Here is a 6676-nt window from a genome sequence, read left to right on the forward strand (position 1 = left end):
TCCATGTTCAAGGGTTGTCATTTCACCATTTAAGTTGTACTTTGGATACACATTGACCTACACACATACAATAGGATAATCCTTTTTGACCCTATTATTTGATTGACAATTCTAATTCCATTCTTCTTCTTGTTCTTTGTGTGTATGTGTGCTAGTTACACCTCATTGTATTGTTATTCTTGACATCTCATTGTATGATTATATGTGCCAATTTCCAGATATTGACTAAATAACATCCGGAACAATAATCTTCTTTTACACAACCTGAAAATTTTGATGTCACATCTTGCAGCCTAGTCACTCACCAGGGTAAAATAGATACATACACATTTCATTTTGCCCCTGTTAGTGCTCAACATTTGAAAGTTGTGAGTATGAGTGTATATTTTTCCGAAACGCTGGGCATTTCTGGCGTAGTAGAGGGACTTTGCACATCATTAGATGATGAACAAAGAGCCAAGGTTGTTAGGTAAGGCAGATATACATAGGAACCTGGCATCAACCTCAAATTTATAGAATGGGGTTGTATTGTAATGTCCCAAATATCATTACATATGGCTAAATTTTACAGGTAGGAAATCTCTTCTTTTATAATTATATATTACCTCTTGGCAGATAAAACCGGTATGAAATTGACATACAAATACATACACAAACATGACAACACAGTACAGATTACACAAATCTTTCCTCTTAAATTCTGCATAAAATGTGATCTCAAATGTATGAAATCTGATTTTGGAACCCATATAGTCAACAGAAGTGGCAATATTCATATGTTTTTAGGGGCCATTGCTTGGTGCAATGGTAAAATCCCGGGTCGACAAGTGAGGACGTTGATTCAAGTCTCAAAACAACCACCTCCAATGAAAGGCAAAACAAAAGTATAGGTCTGTATCCAATCCACCCCTCCCGTAAGATATGTACAGTCCAATGCATGATTCTCCTGCCAATGCAGAGTCTGAGAATAGACGGATGTATGCAACCTTACCCCTGCACATACAGAGAGGTTTCCAACCCTACCATACGATATATGGGACAAAAATTGGGTAATGGCCTTAGAGAAATTTTCATGCAAGTGTTATTTCCAAGGCCATAGGAATCCCATTTTTTGGTAGGTTGCAAACTGTCACAGAAGTGACACAAGGATGCAAGGTTCATTTTCCATCTTTCCACTTGTCCATACATTTAGGAGCGTTTGTTGATACAAAGACCCATAGATACATTATAACCTGAGCTGATAAATGATCAAGTAGTTTTTTCCCCACACATTCATATCATGAATGATATTTCTTTTGGTTAAAACCAAGAGAAAACCCCCCTGCTATAATAGGAATTAGAATCAGAATAGACAAACCTTCATTCAAACTTCACTTGGTTCTGGTAATGTTATCAAGCGTGTTTCCCGAATCATAGACCATCATAGTGCCACAACTGAGAAAATATACAAACAACTCTTGAAAAAGTTAATATAGAGTGTCAAAACCATTTAATGTCAATTATCTAACTTGAATTGGGTGGTTATGATAAGGTTTGTCAAGTTTGATTGGGATTGAAAACAACCCCAATTAACCCGATTACCAATTGGACCAAGGAATTCAAATCTGAAGTGAGTAAAAACAAGAGGGTTACCCAATTTTTTATCTAATTAAGCTGGATTTGGATCTAAAAAGCCAATCTATTTAGAATTGGCTTGTATCTCTGGTCAGTTTATTTTTATGAATAAAATGTAATGTTTGGGTCATTTTTTACCTTGATTTATTAATGATTTATAATATTGGAGCCCAATCCCGTTCCATCTGAATCTAGTGGATAATATTCAACTCAAAATCCAAATATTAACTGGATCAGTTTCAAATATAGGTAGATCTTATACAAGTTCAACCGGCTTACAACCATACTTAGATGCAGATATTGGGTATAACCTCATGTTGCACACAAAGTAACATAAATACATTCAATATTGTCGATGGAAAATCAGTTCTAATTATTAATGATTTCTAATATTACTGTGTAGGTGGGAATGACTCATTCTTATGGAAATGGGAGACGATTGGATGACAACAATGCACTGGTTGAACTTAGTTTTCAGGTAAATTTGTAGTTCTTGGTGGCTCCATGTTTATTTGTTGAATTGAATTGGAATGTTTATTCATTATCATTTCATTCTGATCATGAAGATTGGAGATTATTTGGACGTGGCAATCTTATAGACAAGAAGCTTGTGGAACTGATGATGTTTAATAATGGTCTAATGGACAAACACAGTTGATGTCAGCAGATAATCTAGTAGATAACCGTGGATTCATCTTGGAATGGTGCTTCACTTTTAAATGTTGGTCAGACCACAAACAATGTCCCTTTAAGTGTCATGGACGTGTATCTTTGTTCTGAAAACATGTTAAGTGTTTAAACTTAAATTAGTCTGCTTTGAATTTGAATCTTTTTGAGTTTTCTCAAACCATGTCTTTTTTAACAATGGAATTTTTAACCAACACGAAGTCACTGAGTCAGTTCTGAATAAGACTTTTATTACCAAGTCAAGTTTTCACTCTTCACTCTTCAACACCGACTAGATAGCCAACCAGTTTCAACTTTCAATTAACACCAGTGGAGGCTCTAAAACTGCCTTTTTTTTCTTCTAGCTAAAATAAAATAAATATGATCCTCGGTATTGGAACGAGAGCTTTTTAATTAAATAGTTAGAACAAAAATCAAAATGTGAAAACGATACAAGAAACTACTCGGTCTAATACGTTTTTTGGGGGTGTGTTCATGGAATGTCATGGAACTACACAACAGAGGTAGCTTAACCCCTTAACCCCCCAACCCTGGTGGCAACGACATTTGCCCCCATGTCTCTGCTACGAGTCAGAGATCATATCAACTAAGCCACAATCAGAAGCCCAAGAAAACAAAAATCTACTACCTGCACCGTCTTGTAGGTTTGTAGCTTGTTTATTGCTATTTGTATTCAATGAAACGCACACAATCAGGGACAAAGGACTCACTGTTATGCCATCCATACAATTAGTGAGGGACCATTTTAATTAATTATGAAGAGCATTGGAGTGAGAGGTGATAACAATTGCCATAGGATATTAGACCGCTGAATTTTGTTCCTGGTCCATGTTATGTTGAGAGCTAGATCATATTGGTTAGCAACGTAGGGTCCTGCACTCATATAATTGAAAGTTTGGCAAAAATGTGCAATGATGGTACTACACTGGGCTCTGGGCAGAACGGAATGGCTAAATAGTATTTGATGTAACCCACCCCAATATAATTGGCTTAAGGCTTAGATGATGATGCACAAGTACAACCATCATTTAGTGCATTTCTAGATGAACAAGTAATCATCCACATGCTAATTTGCTTTGGCGCCCGAGAAGACCCCATGACTCATGAGTTCCTTCACACAGTATTCGTGGAGCAAATTTCAGGCAAAAGAACTTTGCTATTCATCTAAAATAAGTACTTATAAATGGAATTTCCTGAAAATAGAAATCATACAAACACCTTAAGAGCACGACCATCTAGCCACACATTGGACTCCTCTTCGTTCTTTATGGGCATTTTTGAAATACATAAGTATATTTTACACGGGTTCATTTAATCCGAGCAAAACTTCAATACCATGCAAGTAACGGGATTGAAGTAGACTGGGAGACAATTGGCAAGGCCAATTGAGAAGGTCCTCTATTGGATGGAAGGCTTAGACTGGCCTTCGAATTCCTCCATGTTCGGAGGTTGTCATTTCACCATTTAAATTACACTTTTGATACACATTGACCTACACATACAATGGGATTGTCCCTTTTGACCCTATTATTTGATTCACAATTCTAATTCCATTCTTCTTCTTGTTCTTTGTGTGTATGTGTGCTAGTTACATCTCATTGCATTGTTATTCTTGACATCTCATTGTATGATTATATGTGCCAATTTCCAGATATTGACTAAAAAACATCCAGAACAACAGTCTTCTTTTACACAACCTAGAAATTTTGATGTCACATTTTGCAGCCTATTCACTCACCAGGGTAAAATAGATACATACACATTTCATTCTGCCCCTATTAGTGCTCAGCATTTGTAAGTTGTGAGTATGAGTACATATTTTTCTGAAACGCTGGGCATTTCTGGTGCAGTAGAGGGATTTTACACATAATTAGATGAGGAACAAAGAGCCAAGGTTGTTCGGCAAGGCAGATATACATAGGAACCTGGCATCAACCTCAAATTTATAGAAAGGGGTTGTATTGCAATGTCCCAAATATCATTACATATGGCTAAATTTTACATGTAGGGAATCTCTTCTTTTCTAATTATATATAACCTCTTGGCAGATAAAGCCGGTATGAAATGGACATACAAATACATACACAGACATGACAACACGGTACAGATTACACAATTCTTTCCTCTTAAATTCGGCATAAGATATGATCTCAAATGTATGAAATCTGATGTTAGAACCCATATAATCAACAGAAGTGGCAATGCAGCACGTCCCTGGTCACATAACCAAATTCCATCCATGAAGCTGTAACCTTGTCAGTGTTCAGCAGATTCATCTAATTTTATGCTCATCAAAGCAATATTCATATGTTTTTAGGGGTCATTGCTTGGTGCAATGGTAAAATCCTGGGTCGACAAGTGAGGACGTGGATTCAAGTCTCAAAACAGCCACCTCCAATGAAAGGCAAAACAAAAGTATAGGTTTGTATCCAATCCACCCCTCCCATAAGATATGTGCAGTCTAGTGCATGATGCTCCCGCCAATGTGGGGTCTAAGAATAGACGGATGTATGCAACCTTACCCCTGCACGTACAGAGAGGTTTCCAACCCTACCATACGATATATGGGACAAAAATTGGGTAATGGCCTTTAGAGCAATTTTCATGCAAGTATTGTTTCCAAGGCCATAGGAATCCCATTTTTTGGTAGGTTGCAAACTGTCATAGAAGTGACACAAGGATGCAAGGTTCATTTTCCATCTTTCCACTTGTCCATACATTTAGGAGTGTTTGTTGATACAAAGACCCATAGGTACATTATAACCTGAGCTGATAAATGATCAAGTAGTTTTTTCCCCACGCATTCATATCATGAATGATATTTCTTTTGGTTAAAACCAAGAGAAAACCCCCCTGCTATAATAGGAATTAGAATCAGAATAGACAAACCTTCATTCAAACTTCACTTGGTTCTGGTAATGTTATCAAGCGTGTTTCCCGAATCATAGACCATCATAGTGCCACAACTGAGAAAATATACAAACAACTCTTGAAAAAGTTAATATAGAGTGTCAAAACCATTTAATGTCAATTATCTAACTTGAATTGGGTGGTTATGATAAGGTTTGTCAAGTTTGATTGGGATTGAAAACAACCCCAATTAACCCGATTACCAATTGGACCAAGGAATTCAAATCTGAAGTGAGTAAAAACAAGAGGGTTACCCAATTTTTTATCTAATTAAGCTGGATTTGGATCTAAAAAGCCAATCTATTTAGAATTGGCTTGTATCTCTGGTCAGTTTATTTTTATGAATAAAATGTAATGTTTGGGTCATTTTTTACCTTGATTTATTAATGATTTATAATATTGGAGCCCAATCCCGTTCCATCTGAATCTAGTGGATAATATTCAACTCAAAATCCAAATATTAACTGGATCAGTTTCAAATATAGGTAGATCTTATACAAGTTCAACCGGCTTACAACCATACTTAGATGCAGATATTGGGTATAACCTCATGTTGCACACAAAGTAACATAAATACATTCAATATTGTCGATGGAAAATCAGTTCTAATTATTAATGATTTCTAATATTACTGTGTAAGTGAGAATGACTCATTCTTATGGAAATGGGAGACGATTGGATGACAACAAGGCACTGGCTGAACTTAGTTTTCAGGTAAATTTGTAGTTCTTGGTGGCTCCATGTTTATTTGTTGAATTGAATTGGAATGTTTATTCATTATCATTTCATTCTGATCATGAAGATTGGAGATTATTTGGACGTGGCAATCTTATAGACAAGAAGCTTGTGGAACTGATGATGTTTAATAATGGTCTAATGGACAAACACAGTTGATGTCAGCAGATAATCTAGTAGATAACCGTGGATTCATCTTGGAATGGTGCTTCACTTTTAAATGTTGGTCAAACCACAAACAATGTCCCTTTAAGTGTCATGGACGTGTATCTTTGTTCTGAAAACATGTTAAGTGTTTAAACTTAAACTAATATGCTTTGAATTTGAATCTTTTTGAGTTTTCTCAAAACCTTGTCTTCTTTAACAATAGAATTTTTAACCAACACGAGTGATTTCTAATCACCGAGTCAGTTCTGAATAAGACTTTTGTTACCAAGTCAAGTCTTCACGCTTCACTCTTTAACACTGATTAGATAGTCAACCAGTTTCAACTTTCAATTAGCACCAGTGGGGGCACTAAAATAACCTTTTTTTTTCTTTTGGTTAAAATAACATAAATATGATCTTCGGTATTGGAACGAGAACTTTTTAATTAAATAGTCAAAATAAAAGTCAAAATGTGAAAACGATACAAGAAATTACTCGGTCTAATACTTTTTTTTGGGGTGTGTTCATGGAATGTCATGGAACTACACAACAATGGTAGCCTAACCCCTTAACCCCCCAACCC

At 36.0% G+C, this 6676-nt stretch overlaps 3 long non-coding RNA genes across 3 annotated transcripts; 2 read left to right on the forward strand and 1 right to left on the reverse strand.

Annotated features, from left to right (window-relative positions):
• Positions 1 to 1987: 1987 nt before the first annotated feature.
• On the forward strand, positions 1988 to 2550 carry LOC148880108 (uncharacterized). The gene is made up of 2 exons (XR_016104466.1): positions 1988 to 2092; positions 2181 to 2550. It is a non-coding gene; the product is annotated as an uncharacterized LOC148880108 (long non-coding RNA).
• A 1758-nt stretch (positions 2551 to 4308) lies between these two features.
• Positions 4309 to 5271, reverse strand: LOC148880109 (uncharacterized). Its single transcript, XR_016104467.1, has 2 exons — positions 5191 to 5271; positions 4309 to 4515 (listed from the first exon to the last, which is right to left on the reverse strand). It is a non-coding gene; the product is annotated as an uncharacterized LOC148880109 (long non-coding RNA).
• Positions 5272 to 5839: 568 nt separating this feature from the next.
• LOC148880110 (uncharacterized) lies at positions 5840 to 6295 on the forward strand. Its single transcript, XR_016104468.1, has 2 exons — positions 5840 to 5925; positions 6014 to 6295. It is a non-coding gene; the product is annotated as an uncharacterized LOC148880110 (long non-coding RNA).
• The last annotated feature ends 381 nt before the right edge of the window (positions 6296 to 6676 follow it).

The sequence above is a fragment of the Nelumbo lutea genome, chromosome 1, assembly GCF_056320005.1.
Source record: "Nelumbo lutea isolate HS-2025 chromosome 1, American lotus-T2T, whole genome shotgun sequence".
NCBI lineage: Eukaryota > Viridiplantae > Streptophyta > Magnoliopsida > Proteales > Nelumbonaceae > Nelumbo > Nelumbo lutea.